This window comes from Delphinus delphis, chromosome 4, assembly GCF_949987515.2.
Source record: "Delphinus delphis chromosome 4, mDelDel1.2, whole genome shotgun sequence".
NCBI lineage: Eukaryota > Metazoa > Chordata > Mammalia > Artiodactyla > Delphinidae > Delphinus > Delphinus delphis.
Window position 1 is genome coordinate 3,585,906 of NC_082686.1, and position 18,493 is coordinate 3,604,398.

Here is an 18,493-nt window from a genome sequence, read left to right on the forward strand (position 1 = left end):
TGTTCTTGCCACTGCCCAGGAGTTGCCTCCACTACCCCCTCAGCACCCCTCCCCTCTCCCCGCTTCCTGCCAGGCAAGCCTGCTCCTTGCCCCACTGGCTGAAACAAAACCTTCCTTTAAACTAAGAACATCTCTAGCAGCTGGTTTTTCCTTTGTCTTTCAAGGCCAGACTCCCTAAGAAGCAATTCCCCTGCCTCCACCCTCGATCTAACCCAGCCACCTGAACCCGCCCCCTCAGCTCAAGGCCCCTTTGCAGAGTCCCAGCTGCCCCTCTGTTCCACCTGCAGGGCAGCCTCCCCCCTCTCTCCCTCCCCTCCCCCCTCCCCTCCCTCCTCCCCTCCCCCTCTCCTTCTGAACCCTTCCCTGCCCCTCCCTCCATCTCTTCTTCCTGCCCTGTCCCCTCCTCACAGGGCTGTCCTGAGTCTTTATTTTTTCATATGAAAAACAAATGGGAATAATAGAGGCTTCCTGCAGAGACCGTTGGAGTGAGGCGATTATAACCGCAAGTATTTTGAAAACTCAGAGGGGTTGTGTTTGGTAGTGTTTATGCAAATGGGAGCAGCCTTGTGAGCAGGGTGGCAGTTCAGCTGTCGTGGCCGCTGGGGGTGGTGTGCGTGCCTGTGTGTGTCTGCGTGTGTGAGAGGTACCCCACTGAATAAACAAACAACCCGGGTAACCTCTGCCCATGAGTTGGTGCTTCCTCAAGCCCATCACGTCTCTGATTGGAAGCAATTCGAATTACATTTGCAGTCGTGGAAAAATCTGGCACTGTTCCCAGCCAGAGCTGCTCCAAGAATGCTTCTTGCCCCTACTTACGACCCTGAATTTCTTTGGATTGTAAGAGAATGTAGCTCCTGTGGCCACAGGAATCTGGTCTCACCCCGGAGACGCGTGAGGGCGTCTGGGAGAATCCTGCAGCCACGCAGAGCGCTGGTGCCGAGGCTGCTGTGCCTACGACTGGCAGGCCTGTCCCCCCGCTGTCTCCCCACCTGTGTGTCTCCCCACCTCTCCTTCCTGACTACCCCGGGTCAGCAAGTTTTCCTGGCCTAAGGAGAACCGCTTTCCCGCCGCTTCCCAAGTCCAGGAAGAAGCCGAGAGACCTGCTCCTTGTCTGTTACCTAAATTACCACCTGCCTCGCTGCTGGGCTGGCATTTCATGGGTCCGTCCCGATGGGAGGATGGACAGACGGCAGGGAGGCCCACAGCTGGGAAGTGGGTCCTCACGGACCCAGTGGTCCTGCTGGCCGCCCCGCCCTTTCCAGGTGGGTACCTCCACCTGGGTGTCGGGCAGGGACAATAGAGGAGCCCCAGTGAATGACAAGGACAGAGGTTACAGGGCGTCCCTTGGGAGCTCTGCAGCCTCAAGCCAGGCCAGTAACTTGCAAACGGCACCATGGTCAGGAAGTATTTGGCGGTGGTCTCAGAGGCTGGGTCTACCAGGCTGTCCTGGCGCTGACGTTCACCAGAGACAAGCCTCAGGCCCCCATCTGTAAAATGAGTGATCTGAGGGTCGCCCACGCGGGCTTGCGTACAAGGAGAGGGCCCGGCCCAGCGCCTGGCACGGCAGGGTGCCAGCCAGTGCAGCCGAGTCACCGCCACCTGACTTGGCGTCTCTCCTGGGATCCCATCTGGTCCCTCCTTCACCTCCACCCATCACCCCGCCCACCAGGAACTACACAACCTCCTGAAGCAGGTGAGGCCCTGCTGCTTTCATCAGCGCTTCCCACCAGCTGCCCCAGTTGGGGAGGGGAGGGGAGGGGAGGGGAGGGGAGGAGGAGGGGAGGGGAGGGGAGGGGAGGGGGAGGGGAGAGGAAGGGGCCCACCTGGACGGATGGCCTCCCCGCTTGCGCTGGGGTCTCCCAGGAGCTGTCTCCCCATTAACTGCCTCCCTTTGCTCCTGAGCGCACCTGGCTCAGGATCTCAGCTCCCAGGATCCCCTGGGGAGGCCACTAATCTGCCCTAAGGCCCAGGATCCCCAACCCCTGTGGATTCGCATAAAGAAGCCCTTTGTGGGGGCAGGGAGCACAGGGGGGTTGGCAGACATGGAAGCAGAAGGCGGGGCTCCCTCCAGACACAAGGGGATGGACGGATGGGGCTCCGTTCTCTCATTTCCCCCAGTGCGCCCAGGAGACCCCATCCCCTAGGGACCAGCTCCCTCCACAACTGTGTCTACATCAGGGCTTCCTCCTGTGTCCCGGGAGACACTCCAAGGCCTTACCATGTCAAGAGCACCCCCAACTCCTTACGTGGATGTCTGTGGAGCACCTATACATAGGAATGGTGCTGGGCTCTGCACAGCCAGGGCCAGGGGCAGAGACAGAGAAGCGAGCCCGGATCTGGGTGGGGGGATGGGGGGGTGATAGGAGCCCACAGGACGGGCACTCCACCCAGCCCAGGGCCAGGACAGCCTCCTGGGCAAGGTGGCTCCTGCATGGTGCCGCCGGGCAATGGGGCGGGTGGAGCGGGCAGGGGTCATGCCACACTGTGCAAACAGCATGTGCACAGCAGGGAGGATTCTGGAAAATGTAAGAGGTTCACAGGGCAAGGGCACAGAGCACAGGGGCTGGCAGGTGGGGCTCGGGGAGGGAGGGGTAGGTGCTGATGTGCTGATACGTGATGAATAACCAGCTGCCTGACAAGAGAAGCATGAGCACACATGCGTATATCAGTTTATTCTCCACTTTATTGAGATAAAGGACGTATAGTATGCAGTTTACAGATAATAATAAAACAGACGGTACTTCTTATTGCGAAGTCCCCACGGCCAATTGATTCACACGGAATGCTTCGGTTGATTTTTGCCAAACTCTTGCATTTGTAGCCAACCTACAGTTGCATTTCAATCCTGATGGGACAATGTTTTGTGCTATTCACGATGTAACAGTTACAAACACCGCAGCCTTTTAGGTCAGTCTGCATTACTTATATTTTCTCCACCGCTTTCTAAAGACTAAACCATCAACAAAAATATCTCAAGCTCTGATTTGTAGCATTTGCTGAATCCCGTGGTGTAAACAGCTGATTTCAAGCCGCTGCCACGCAAAGTTGGGAAGAACTGTGCAGTGGAGGTGTTGGCGAGGATTTCCACCCCTCAGATGCAATAGAGGCAAATAACTGAAAAGGCAGAAATGATAGTAACATACAGTAATAGAATTAGGACGTGATGAGTTTTGAGCATTTGTTACCTCTGTTTTAATATATTTCATTGCACGTTCATCTACATCATTAATAACAACCGTTTAACACCCAGTTCTCAAAAGCCGGTATAATAAGCCAGGCCAGCAGCCCCTGCAGGTAGAGACGGGACCTTGGAGGGACGGCCAGTCCAAGCAACGGAGTGGAAGGTGGCCGCGGAGGGCGCAGATCTGAACGTGCCGCCCTCCCGCTGACGCCTCTCTGGGTCCTGATGCTGGAACCCGTAAATGTATCATCTTACATGGCAAAGGGGATTGAAGGTAGCAGATGGAAGTGAAGTCGGTAATCAGCTGGCCTTACAATAAGGAGATGATTCTGATGATCGGGGTGGGCCCAGAGTAATCACCAGCGTCCTTAAACATGGCAGAGGAAGGTAGCAGAGGGGCTCGGAGCGATGTGATGGGAGGAGGACGTGAGCTGCCCTTCTGCCCTCGCAGACACAGCAAGCGCCACCCCGAGCCACGAACCGACAGCGCCCCTCCAGCTGGAATAGGCAGGAGACGGGGTCCCCCCTGGAGCCTGCAGGAGGGGCCAACCCTGCCGACACCCTGATTTGAGCCCAGTGAGACTCGTGTCAGACTTTTAATGCCCAGGCATGTAAGACGATCGATTTGTGTAGTTTTAAACCGCTAAGTTTGTGCTGATGTGATATAGCCACAGGAAACTAGCGCACAACCTGCCGTATTTCTAGGTCTTGTTCTGTGACCTCTGTGAACGGCCTGGGGGGCGACAGGTGGGGGTCTGAGCTGACCCACCAGGGCCTTGGGTGGGACTTAGCTTCCGGAAGAGGACCAAGGAGAGCAGTCTTGATCTGGTTGGGCTGTTATGAGGAATAAGGAAGTTCAAGGCGGGTGAAGCTCCGGGGCCTGTGGTCCTTAATTATCGTCAGGGCTGCAGAAACCTGAGGCAGGAAGGGGCCGGTCTTTATTAATCCAGCCCCTCTGGGCAAACTGTTCCTCTTTGCCCAGAAACAGCAGCAGTTGAAAGCAAGTCCTGGGCTGTTTATTGTTTCCCAACAGACGTGATGCCCAGATCTGCCTAATTCTGACGGCGGCTTGGCCCCAGGCCAGCAAGGCCAGCGAAGTGTTTGTTTGCCTTTAGTCCCCTAATGACTTGGGAAAAAGCCACCTTTGGGCAACACGTCCCTCAAACAGATCAACAGAGCAGAAAATGCTCCTTTTCTCAGCCACAGCTGGGTGACGCAGGGGTGGGGTGGCGGGTACCAGACCTTCCCCCCAGCCTCCGAGCCCACGTCCTGGGTGCCCAGTGCTCATGTGGAGGTGCCCACCTCCAGCCCTGTGTGGCCTCACCTGAGAGCAGGTGGGGGAGGCAGGGCAGGTGTAAGGCTGGGACGTGAACGAGCGCGTCACATGGTCACCAGAGCACCTACACCAGGCCTCAATAGACTCTAGTCTCGGCCAAGTCAGAGGCCCTCCGGGTTCAAAGATACAGGCCAAGGGGTAAGGCGGGGAGAGGGAGGGATGGATTGGGAGCTTGGGGTTGGTAGATGCAAACTATTAGATACAGGATGGATAAACAACGAGGTCCTGCTGTAGAGCACAGGGAACTCTATCCAGTCTCCTGGGATAAACCCTAATGGAAAAGAATATTGACGAAAGAATGGATACACGTGTGTAACGGAGCCGCTTGGCTTTACGGCAGAGACTGACACACCATTGTAAGTCGACTGCACTTCAATTAAAGAAAAAAAGATACAGGCCTCCGAGTCTGGAAAAATCCACAGAATGGACCTGCTGCTGCAGGGCCGACTTAGGGCGAAGTAGGGAGGTGGGGGACAGAGTGCTGGGGCGCGAGGCTCGCCCTCCCGCCCGCTCGGGGGTCTCAATCTGCTGCCCCTCCCCCTCCAGGCTGAGGAGCATCGCGACGGATGGGGGGGGGGCAAGACCCTCGCCACCGAGCGTGGGGGCCTGGGGCCTGGGCTGCCTCTGCCCCCTCAGCCCCCACGACTGCTTTCCTCGGGCGACGCGTGTGCCTCGGGGGAAGACAAGGCTCCGCTTGGCAAGACATCGGGACGGTGCCTGTGCTGAGGTCAGACCCCGGCTGCGCCGCCAGGGCTTCGGGACCGTCTGACACTTGGACAGGGTCTGAGGCGTGCTCAGGGACCCCAGGCCCAGTGTCCGTGTCACCCACAGCCACAGGGACCCCCTCGGCCTCCCATTTCTTCAGCCCTGCCGAGGGCGACGTGCTGGCTGCCAGGAAGAGGGGAGACCCCCAGACCCACCCCCAGGAAAGGCTCCCTCCACCGAGGGCCGCCCGCCCTCACCTCCAGCGCAGCCAGGCTCCCTGCCCTGCGCTCTGGTTCAAGTTCACGCTCTCCCCCGTGCCTGTGAGAGGGCTTCGCGGCGGGAGGGGCTGCCAGTGCCCCCTTGGGCCCCAGGGACCACCAAGCGTCGCTGATGCTGAGGACCCATCAGCTGGCCCTCCCGCAGCTTGGCCTCCGTGGCTGTGCTCTCCTGACGCCCAGCCTTTGGCTCATTTGAGGCCACAGAACTTTCTAGACTGCATTGGAAGGAGAGGGCAAAGCCATAGGAAGGAGACTGTGGGCCTTGCTGTCTGCATTTTCTAAGTATCCTGAGATAGTTTGCACAAAACATTTCTTCTAAGGCTGCCAGCTCCAGGTAAGCTGACGCCAACAGTGCGTGCGTGCCCGGCCCTGAACCCTCGGACCAGCCAGGGCTGCGCCCGGGCCCCTCTGTCCTCCCTCCCCGGCCTCTGTCATGTTCCCTGTCCCCTAGCTTCTCTGCCCCACCGTTGTTTAAGGCTCTCCTGCATCTGTGTCTCATGACAGGGTGCAGAGGACACACCACTGCATCTTAATACAGACACGGCGTCCAAACTCAGAGTCACCCCACAGGGGTGTCCTCTCTCTTACCTCAGCTGGCGTAAATATGATGAGCTGAGAGCTAGTTAGAACCTTTACCGACGGTTGTAATTAGAGCTGCACAATTTGTGGAGGTGCATGTTGTCGATGATTTGGGGGACATTTACCAATGATAATTCTGCATATGCTAATTATATTTTTCTCTCCCTCTTGGTTCCGTGGGGTTTTGTTGTCGTTGTTCTTTTTCTCATTCTCTCTTTTTTCTGTAATCACAAAATCCACAGAGAGAATACTGGAGTGAGCTGGTTAACTTTGCAATACTTGGGCTTCCCGGCAACCACTTTGTGAAAAAGAAACGCAAACAGATCATCGGTTTGGGCCACAGGGAAGGAAGCCTGACTGTGCTGCGTGCAGGACTCTGGGCCCAGGTAGGCAAAGCTGGTGCCCAGAGAGCCGGGTGTGGCCTCGCGGGACCAGCGTGGGGCTTCAAAGGTTGTGAAACGGGACGGACACCCTGCAGGAAGATGAGAAATACTGTGAAAGTCTCAATCCGATCGATTCCACCCGGAATCAAACCCCAGGATGAACATATTAAATCCTCAGTCTGCCTGAGGGGGTGTCTACCCCTGCGCTGAAACACTCAAGTCCCCGTGGTGACTGACATGTTTATTTTGCTGAGCTGATGGCGATCTCCGCTACGCTCAAAAGCGTATTTGTCAGCACTTTGTGAGGTGTGTAAAGTACGACGCGGCCCCAAATGATGGAGAGAACATCTTCCCCTGCTCGCTCTTGTTGCCTTCACTGGTCGGTGCTGGCTGTTACACATGGCCGGGGGCGGGGGTCTCTGAGCTGAGGCCCCTGACCCCCTTAGCCCAGAGCTGCCTGGGTCCTGCGGTGACTTCCCTGCTCTGTAAGGAAATCAGAGCTGGAAGCAGGGAGGGGCCGGCCTCCCAGTAGCCTGGGCACCTCTTTAGGAGGACTCAGCCCTCAGAGGGGCCCACGGGTGCCCTCAGACATCTATGCCCTTTGGCACCCCTGGTCCCTGTGCAGTAGAGGGTTAGCTCAGCGGAGGTGGGGTGTTAAACCCTGCACCTTGCTACAAAGGGCCCGTTTCTGCTGGGTCCTGGGAATGTCCAGCCTGCTAAGAGGGTGTCTGTGCACCTGGGGTCTGGGACCCTGCCTGGTATTTGTGCTAACGGTGCGATTGATGGCGGGGGGTGGGGGGACTGAGCACATCCGTTTTTTCTTTTTTTTAAATAAATTTATTTATTTATTTATTTTTGGCCGCGTGGGGTCTTTGTTGCTGCGCGCGGGCTTTCTCTGGTTGTGGCAAGCGGGGGCTACTCTTCGTTGTGGTGCGCGGGCCTCTCACTGCAGTGGCTTCTCTTGTTGCGGAGCATGGGCTCTAGGCGTGCGGGATTCAGTAGTTGTGGCACACAGGCTCAGTAGTTGTGGCTCGTGGGCTCTAGAGCGCAGCCTCGGTAGTTGTGGCACACGGGCTTCGTTGCTCCGCAGCATGTGGGATCTTCCCGGACCAGGGCTCGAACCCGTGTCCCCTGCATTGGCAGGTGGACTCTCAACCACTGCGCCACCAGGGAAGCCCCTGAGCACATAAGTTTGACCTGGCGGCGGGAGGAAGCTGCGGTCTGAGTAGTTCAGGTCGCCCACATGGGTGCCTCACACCTACGCAACTGACCTCCAGTAAAACCCTGGACGCCAAGGCGCATGAGCTTCCCTGGTTGGCAATGCCCCACACGGGTTGTCACAAGCCGTTGCCAGAGAATTAGCAGCGTCCGCAAGACTCCACTGGGAGAGCCAAGGCGAGCTCAGCCTGCTGCCTCCTGGCCTCCTCTCTGCACTCCTCTCGCTTGTAGATTCTCATCTGCATCCTTTCACTATAAAAAACTGTAACCTCTGTGTCCTGTGAGTCTTTCTAGAGGGTCATCAAACTTACAGGTGGTCTTGGGGACCCCAGCACATCCTTCTCCCCAGAAATGTCCCCCACTGGAGCCTCCGTCAGAGCAGGATTAAGATGATTCCTGCCCTTCATGGGAGAAAGGGACCTTCTAAAATTCTCATAACAGGAGGATGGATGGATAGCTGTGCAGGGGAGGAAAATGACGTCACCTCCTTTTGCTGCCACTGAGACTTGAGGTCCAGCAGATCCAGCCCAGCCCTAGTGCCCAGCGTGAATCCCAAGGGAGGGTGTTGGGCCTCTTGTCCCGGGTTCTAGGACAGTCAGAGCAGCGTGGTGCCCGTCCTGTTAACAGCCTCGGTGTTGCTCTCAAGCTGGGTTCCTACACTGAAGCCGCCCATGGTGGTCGGCCGCTCGGAAGCCTGACGTCCCCACCACCCATGGGCCTCGTGCGAGGTCCTTCCTCTCTCTGGGCTCAGTTTCTCCACCTGAAGAATGAGCAGCAGGGTTCCTGCCTCAAAGGGTAGATGGAACCGTACGACCTATGTGAAGCACATGGTTCAGTGCCCAGCATGTCCGTGTTAGCATTGGAAATGGTGTCAGGGGTACAGTCTCAGCCCTGAACCCCAATCAGCAGGGCTGGCAGCTGTCACACCCTCCCAGGTTACTCAGCTTCCACCGGCTTCTGTGCCACCTGCGACACGGGGACGGTAACAGCTCCTGCACAGCGCTGCTGTTGGGGGCCATGAACCCCGACACACACCTGAGACGAAGTGCGTCTCCAATAGAAGCCGGCCGTCGTTATCCGAGTTCTAGGCACAAGTCAAGTGTCTTAGCATCAAGCTCCTCACCTAGGAAACCAGGAACACGCCCACTCCTCACCTGGTCTTTGTGGGGCTGGGAGAAGCTTAGCCCACGCCTGCCCGGCTCCAGGACGCTCGTCCCCAGGGTGGGCCTGGGGGAGGGGTTGCCACCCGGGAGGATGCTCCAGGGGTGGGGACTATGGGGCAGAGCCCTCGACGGCGATCCCAGGTCTCTCTCTGAGCGGGTCACTGGAAGCACCTGAAGTCCACCCTGCCCTGAACTTTTCACTTGCAAGAGGTCGTAAATTATCGTTATCATTAAAGCCCATTCGAGGCGATGCTTCTATGACTTGTAGCCTCACACTCCCTGATTAATGCTAGTGCCATCCCTATTTCACAGGTGAGAAAACTGGGGCTCAGAGAGATCAGGTGACAGGCCTGCAAGGCAGAGCAGGTGCCTTCAGCCTCGACAGCACCCTGACTCCCACAGTCCCTGCTACCTTGTGAGGTGCAAACTCTATTGCCTGGGCCAAGGAACCCCAAGCCCTTACTGTCCATTTCTTTCCACCAGAATCGCTTTGGTGTCCGGGATCTCGACAAGCAAGAACCCACAGTCCCTGATGATGGAATGACCTTTCCCTGCCCACAAGGGCACAATGTCCAGGCCAGAAGCACTTCCACTTGTGACACAAACGCTATCCTCCTCACGCCGGCTGGACCCCCAGCTTTGCTGGCGGCCCGAGAACCTGCTTTCCCCACCACACCCCGGTCCTGGTCCAGGGAAGCTCACTCACCCACCCCCGGTTCCACGGCACAGAGACACCGTTTCCTACTGTGGCTGCCCTTTTCCTCCCAGAGACAAAACGGATGAGAGAGAAGGCGTCCCCTCCCTCGGGAAGTCCAGGCAGGAAAGCAGAGTCCACGCGGGCTCGGCCCCTACCATTGCCCAGACCGGCACCTCTAGTGCCCCTCCTCTGAAGGCACCGGGTCTGTCCACCCTGAAAGGCCAGTGATGAAATAAAAAATTCCCCTTTTGAGGCAAGACAAGTAAACTTTAAATATAAACCTTTTTCTCTGCTGTTTGGCCTGTTCCCTCCCTTCCCTCCGACGTGCATGGTGTGTTAACCAGACCTCCACAGAGCAGAAATACCTGCTCAACCGTAAAGACCAAATTTTCTTCTCCTGACACGAGCCACGTAACTCCTTAGAAGACAGCATTCCTTTCTTAATCCTGTAAGGGGTCACGATGACCCGCCACTCAGCTTGTACACGCAGACATCTTCGGCGACTTTTATGTAAAATGCCAATGTATCATTTCCCTTAAAGATAGCGATTAGAATAGACTGCTCAGATGACCTGGGGAGATACTGGGCCGCACTTCATGGAAGTTCTTAGCTTAAATACTTACTCATGACCTTATTGATGTTACTAGCTGTATTACTTGTGTTCTGTCTGTTTTGTAAGAGTATCGTTTCTTCCGTCACCAAATGTGTCACTGAGCCGCAGATAAAACTAATGACGACCAGGTGACCTAAAATGATTGACAAATATATAGTCCTATGAGATCAATGGTTGCAATAGTGTAGCTCTAGATGTGGGAAAAAGCCAGAGGGACCATTTCCTGGACCATAACAGACTAGTAAGACAGGTGGTCCAGAGGCTTTCAGCCCCTGTTAACAGGGCCTAGTTCAGGGAGAGCACGTTGAGGGGCCGATCAACGAAGTCCTCGCCTGGCCTGGGAACGAGCGTTCCTAGCGCCGTGGGATAAATTGGTCCGGAAATGCCTCCCACACTTCGGTTGAAATTAAGACCGAAAGGGAGGGAATGATAAAATAAAGAACGTTGCCCACCCTCCGGTTCTACAAGAATCAAGCCCTCAGCCACTGCAGTCGCTGACCTCCAAGGAATTCGGGGTGGAGATCAGGAATGAGGCCCTCTGGGCTCTGGGAAAACTGCAGAACCGGCCTTCGGATAGGTATTTCAGGAGAAATTTTGTCTGATCCTGGATTCTTGCCTCTGTCCGTACTTAGAAAAGCACCCAAACCATTAACTGAGATGTCTGTTCCTGGTGACCAGCGGCAGCCTTCTACCCACATGCGTGCTTGGTTGCACGTACCCCTTCCCCCAAATCACACATATGCTGACCCCCCCACCTCCCCGGAACAGTCCCCAGAGCTCCTGAAAGGCTGTCTCCTGGGTTATAATCCTCAGGTTGGCTGGAATAAGAGTTTTCATTTCTTTCATTTATTTCTTAGAATGACTGTTGATTACTTTTTCTTGTTACCACCAGCGTGGTTATCTGAGCCTTACGCCAGCATACCCGTGCGCTGGGAAGCTCTGTGGAATGATTTCGGATTCCCTTCGTTTGCAGGCAAGAGGCTCAAATTGGGCGAAAAAGAACAAACCGGAGAGGCAGGGCTCTGGTTGCTGTGGAAACAACAGGACTCCCGCCCTGGTCTGCGGCGCCATCTCGTGGTAGCCCAGGGGTAGTGCAGCCTGGGCCGGAGAGCGCGAGGCAGGCGCCGGTGGGTCTCCATCGACCCTCCGTTTCCATCAGACCCTCCGCCACAGAGCAGATCGCAGCGCTTTCAAGCAGGCAGGCCTGGTTTCAATTTCACCTCCTCCACTTATAAGCTCTTTGACTTTGGGAAAGTTGCATAACGTCCCCATTGACTCCATTTTAAAGTGAGAAGGCGAGTAATTAATATCTGCAAGGTAAGGGCACAGCGCGCACGCGATCCCCGCCCCTCACTGGCGGGAGAGTCCTCTCAGTCCGTGAAGGGATCTTCTGGAGGGTCTCCACGGCTCCCAAGTCTGGCCTCACAGGTTCTGCCTTGCACAGCCCTGGAGGTGACCTCTGCATTGGAGAGCAGTGAACAACCTCTACAGACGTCCAGGGCCACCCTGGATCCCTCCCTTCCTTCTTCTGTTTCAATATGCTTTCAATCTAACTCCGGAGCCATGGCAGGAGAAAGAGTCTGAGATCAGAGGCATTAAACTACGAGCAATATGCAGGCTGAGTCTATTCCTACACAGCAGTCTTGACACAGCAGCATCCCAGAGCCCTCCTGTAGAAGTCTGTCTCCCTGCCTCCCTTCTTGGCCTCCCTGACTTTACTGCATGTAGTATTCACAGGGGTTTTCTTTAGCTGGATTCTGAGTTGCCCAGGGCAAGCATCCTACCGCATTCTTTTTGTCTTCCTAATGTCAGCCTAAGAACTGGAACTCAACAACATTCCTTGGTTGGATGGATGAATGGAAGGAAGGACAGATGGATGGATGACTGGATGGATGGATGGACAGATGAGTAGACGGATAGGTGGGCAGATGGGTGGATGGGTAGAGACGAGAATGGTGGACGCTTAGATGAGTGGAGGGGTGGACCAGGTCAGAGTACCTCACAGCACACATGCACTTGTCCCTCTCAGCACATGACCCCCATCACCTGTTGATCTGAGTAGCTCTCTCTCCCCCACAAGACCACGTGCTCTGTGAGGGCAGAACCAAGCCTGCCTCTCTCACAGTCATCTGTAGCACTGAGCCCAGGGCCTGGTGCATGGTGTGTGCTCAGCAAATATTTGTTGAAAAAGAGACTGGGGCAGTGGAGGGAAAAGGGGGTTGGGGGCGAGACCAAATTTTCATAATTACAGAAAACACAAATTGATGGACACAGTAGTTACTGAGATTACATGAACACTGTAGATGGAGTTTTTAAATGCACATCAACTGCTTTACCTGAGATCCAAAGGGCCACACGGTGATGGGGCTCAAGCCTGGGTTTACTTACTGTCTCTTCCTCGAGAAAGGTAAGTGAGAGGTACCAAGCTGATGTCCGAACAAGTGGACGCAGCTCAGGGAGAGCCAGAGACGGGCTCTTGGTCTCCCTGAAACGCACAGCACAGCGTCCGCCCTCTTGGATGCTGGGTGAGCACGTGACGTGGATGGAGCCAGACAGAGCAGTCAGCACGGTCCCTTTTCAGTGTCAAAGCAATTTATTCCCCTTGCTCCGAACTGGTATCCACGGTATTACATGTCGTCATTCTGCACTGACTGTGAGACTATCCAATAAATCAAAACAGTCACGTTTCCCAGACGTTCCGTATTAATGGCAGTTAATTACATTTGACAAAATTAATCTCATCAACTAAAAACTAAGACCAGGTGGAGGCCGAGTCAAGAAGGCAGTGAGGAAAGATGGGGAGTTGGCGTCTCCCCACAACTAGGGCGCCTGCCAGCTGCTGGTGGGGGACTCTGACGCCCAAGGAGACGGGAGGAACCCCCGAGTGAACCGGTAGGATGTGGGGGGACAGAGCGGGGAGAAGTGGAGGCCAGACCGGATCGGCGCCCCTGAGGCAGGGGAGATCAGGAGAGGCAGGTGGGAGGGGCCCTCCCAGACGGGAGGAGCAGGAGAGGAGAGGAGGGCGTTTGCCCCGCCCACTCGGCCCGGGGAGCCTGCTGGGCTCCCAGGTGAGGTCCCTGCCCTCTGAGACCAGGGCTGGGGGGCACGCCTGGGCCCCATCTGTTCCTTGAGCCTAAGCCCCGCCCCCCACAGCCCCCAGCGCCTTTTCCACCCCTGTGGGTCCTGAGCATTGGCCCCACCCACCACCCAAACCTTGCCCTCGCTTAGGCCCCGCCCTACACAGCCAAGGCCTTTCCCCCACTTTTTCTTCTTTTCCCTCCTTCCCTTTTTTTTTTTTTTTTTTTGGCAGTATGCGGGCCTCTCACTGTTGTGGCCTCTCCCGTTGCAGAGCACAGGCTCCAGACGTGCAGGCTCAGTGGCCATGGCTCACGGGCCTAGTTGCTCCACGGCATATGGGATCCTCCCAGACCGGGGCACGAACCTGTGTCCCCTGCATCGGCAGGTGGACTCTCAACCACTGCGCCACCTGGGGAGTCCCCTCCTTCCCTTTTTTATTATTGTGGTACTGATGTACCTTCTAGTTGTTGATTCATCTATATTTTTATTTTCTTATTCTTTCTAACATATCTGTTAGTTTCCTAGTCTAATTTTATTTTTTACTTTGTTATTGTTCTTTTTTTTTTTTTTTGGCCACCCCACGTGGCTTGTGGGATCTTGGTTCATGAGCCCGGGGTTGGGCCAAAGCTCCTGTGGCGGGAGCTCTGAGTCTGAACCACTGGACTAACAGGGAACCTCAGACCCCAGGGAATATTCACCAGAGTGAGGTCTCCCTGAGATCCTCATCTCGGCACCAAGACCCAGCTCTACCCAACAGCCTACAAACTCCAGTGTTGGAAGCCTCAGGCCAAACAACCAGTAACACAGGAACACAATCCCACCCATAAAATAAAAAAATAAAATGAGATGGCAAAAAATTATGTCACAGATGAAGTAGCAACGTAAAAACCTCCAAGACCAAATAAATGAAGAGGAAATAGGCAATCTACCTGAAAAAGAATTCAGAGGAATGATAGTAAAGATGATCCAGAATCTCGGAAATAGAATGGAGGCACAGATTGAGAAAATACAAGAAATGTTTAACAAAGATCTAGAAGAACTAAAGAACAAACAAACAGAGATGAACAACACAATAACTGAAATGAAAAATACACTAGAAGGAATCAACAACAGAATAACAGAGGCAGAAGAATGAATACGTGAGCTGGAAGACAAAATGGTGGAAATAACTGCTGAGGAGCAGAACAAAGAAAAGAGAATGAAAAGAATTGAAGACAATCTCAGAGACCTCTGGGACAACACTAAATGCACCAACATTCAAATTATAGGGGTCCCAGAAGAAGAAGGGAAAAAGAAAGGGTCTGAGAAAATATTTGAAGAGATTATAGTGGAAAACTTCCCTAACATGGAAAAGGAAATAGTCATCCAAGTCTAGCAAACACAGAGAGTCCCATACAGGATAAACCCCAGGAAAAACACACCAAGACACATATTAATCAAACTAGCAAAAATTAAATTCAAAGAAAAAATATTAAAAGCAGCAAGGGAAAAACAAAAAATAACATACAAAGGAATCCCCATAAGGTTATCAGCTGATTTTTCCACAGAAACTCTGCAGGCCAGAAGGGAGTGGCAGGATACACTTAAAGTGATGAAGGAGAAAAACCTACAACCAAGATTACTCTACCCAACAAGGATCTCATTCAGATTTGATGGAGAAGTCAAAAGATTTTCAGAAAAGCAAAAGCTAAGAGAATTCAGCACCACCAAACCAGCTCTACAACAAATGCTAAAGAAACTTCTCTTGGCAGGAAACACAAGAGAATAAAAAGACCCACAAAAACAAACCCAAGGGGCTTCCCTGGTGGCGCAGTGGTTGAGAGTCCGCCTGCCAATGCAGGGGACACGGGTTCGTGCCCCGGTCTGGGAAGATCCCACATGCCGTGGAGCGGCTGGGCCCGTGAGCCATGGCCGTTGAGTGTGCGTGTCCGGAGCCTGTGCTCCACAATGGGAGAGGCCACAACACTGAGAGGCCTGCGTACCGCAAAAAAAAAAAAAAAAAACCCAAACAATTAAGAAAATGGTAATAGGAACATACCTATCAATAATAACCTTGAATATAAATGGATTAAATGCTCCAACCAAAAGACACAGACTGGCTGAATGGATACAAAAACAAGACCCATATATCTGCTGTCTACAAGAGACCGACTTCAGACCTAGGGACACATACAGAGTGAAAGTGAGGGGATGGAAAAAGATATTCCATGAAGATGGAAATCAAAAAAAAGCTGGAGTAGCAATTCTCATATCAGGTAAAAGAGACTTTAAAATAAAGACTGTTACAAGAGATAAGGAGGGACACTACATAATGATCAAAGGATCAATGCAAGAAGAAGATGTAACAATTATAAATGTTTATGAACCCAACATAGGAGCACCTCAATACATAAGGTAAATGCTAACAACCATGAAAGGAGAAATCGACAGTAACACAATAATAGTAGGGGACTTTAACACCCCACTGACACCAATGGACAGATCATCCAAACAGAAAATAAATGAGGAAACACAAGCTTTAAATGACACAGTAGACCAGAAAGATTTAATTGATATTTATAGAGCATTCCATTCAAAAGTGGCAGACTACACTTTCTTCTCAAGTGCACATGGAACATTCTCCAGGGTAGATCACATCTTGGGTCACAAATCAAGCCTTGGAAAATTTAAGAAAATTGAAATCACATGAAGCATCTTTTCTGACCACAACGTTATGAGATTGGAAATCAGTTACAGGAACAAAACTGTAAAACACAAATACATGGAGGCTAAACAATGTGCTACTAAATAACCAAGAGATCACTGAAGAAATCAAAGAAGAAATTTAAAAAATACATAGAAACAAATGACAACAAAAACATGATGACCCAAAATCTATGGGATGCAGCAAAAGCAGTTCTAAGAGGAAAGTTTATAGCAATTCAATCTCACCTCAAGAAACAAGAAAAATCTCAAGTAAACAATCTAACCCTACACTTAAAACAAGTAGAGAAAGAAGAATAAAGACAACCCAAAGTCAGTAGAAGGAAAGAAATCATAAAGATCAGATCAGAAATAAATGAAATAGAAATGAAGGAAACAGTAGCAAGGATCAATAAAACTAAAAGCTGGTTCTTTGAGAAGATAAACAAAATTGATAAACCCTTAGCCAGACTCATCAAGAAAAAAAGGGAGAGGACGCAAATCAATAAAATTAGAAATGAAAAAGGAGAAGCCACAACTGACACTACAGAAATACAAAGGATTATAAGAGACTACTACAAACAACTATATGCCAATAAAATAGACAGCCACAAAGAAATGGACAAATTCTTAGAAAGGTACAATTTTCCAAGACTGAACCAGGAAGAATTAGAAAATATAAACAGACCTATCACAAGTAATGAAACTGAAACTGTAATTAAAAACCTTCCAACAGACAAAAGTCCAGGACCAGATGGCTTCACAGGCGAATTCTATCAAACATTTAGAGAAGAGCTAACACCGATCCTTCTCAAACTCTTCCAAAAAATTGCAGAGGGAGATATACTCCCAAATTCATTCTATGAAGGCAAAATCACCCTGATACCAAAACCAGAAAAAGATATCACAAAAAAAAAAATTATAGACCAATATCACTGATGAACATAGACGCAAAAATCCTGAACAAAATACTAGCAAACAGAATCCAACAGCACATTAAAAGGATCATCCACCATGATCAAGTGGGGTTTATCCCAGGGATTCAAGGGTTCTTCAATATACGCAAATCAATCAACGTGATACACCACATTAACAAATTAAGGAATAAAAACCATATGATCATCTCAGTAGATGTAGAAAAAGCTTTTGACAAAATTCAACACCTATTTATGATAAAAACTCTCCAGAAAATGAGCATAGAGGGAACTTACCTCAACATAATAAAGGCCCTATATGACAAGCCCACAACAAGCATCATACTCAATGGTGAAAAACTGAAAACATTTCCACTAAGATCAGGAACAAGACAAGGATGTCCACTCTTGCCACTCTTATTCGACATAGTTTTGGAAGTCCTAGCCGCAGCAGTCAGAGAAGAAAAAGAAACAAAAGGAATACAAATTGGAAAAGAAGAATTAAAACTGTCACTGTTTGCCAATGACATGATATTATACGTAGAAAATCCTAAAGATGTCACCAGAAAACTACTAGAGCTAATCAATGAATTTGGTAAGGTTGCAGGATACAAAATTAATGCACAGAAATCTCTGGCATTCCTATACCCCAACAATGAAAAATCAGAAAGAGAAATTAAGGAAACACTCCCATTTACCATTGCAACAAAAAGAATAATATACCTAGGAATAAACCTGCCTAAGGAGGTGAAAGACTTGTACTCAGAAAACTATGAAACACTGATGAAAGAAATCAAAGATGACATAAACAGATGGAGAAATATACATGTTCTTGGATTGGAAGAATCAATATTGTGAAAATCACTCTACTACCCAAAGCAATCTACTGATTCAATGCAATCCCTATCAAACTACCAATGGCATTTTTCACAGAACCAGAACAAAAAACTTCACAATTTGTATGGAAACACAAAAGACCCCGAATAGCCAAAGCAATCTTGGGAAAGGAAAACAGAGTTGGAGGAATCAGACTCCCCAACTTCAAACTATACCATAAAGCTACAGTAATCAAGACAGTATGGTACTGGCACAAAAACAGAAATATAGATCAATGGCACAGGATAGAAAGCCCAGAGATAAACCCACACACCTACAGGCACCTAATTTATGACAAAGGAGGCAAGAACATACAATGGAGAAAAGACAGCCTCTTCAATAAGTGGTTCTAGGAAAACTGGACAGCTACATGTAAAAGAATGAAATTAGAACACTACCTAACACCATACACAAAAATAAACTACAAATAGATTAAAGACTTATATGTAAGACCAGACACTATAAAACTCTTAGGGGAAAACATAGGAAAAACACTTTGACATAAACCACAGCAAGATCTTTTTTGACCCACCTCCTAGAGTAACAGAAATAAAAACAAAAATAAACAAATGGGACTTAATTGAACTTAAAAGCTTTTGCACAGCAAAGGAAACCATAAACAAGACAAAAAGACAACCCTCAGAATGGGAGAAAATATTTGCAAATAAAACAACAGACAAAGGATTAATCTCCAAAATATGCAAACAGCTTATGCAGCTCAATATCAATAAAACAACCAATCCAGTTAAAAAATGGGCAGAAGACCTAAATAGACATTTCATCAAGGAAG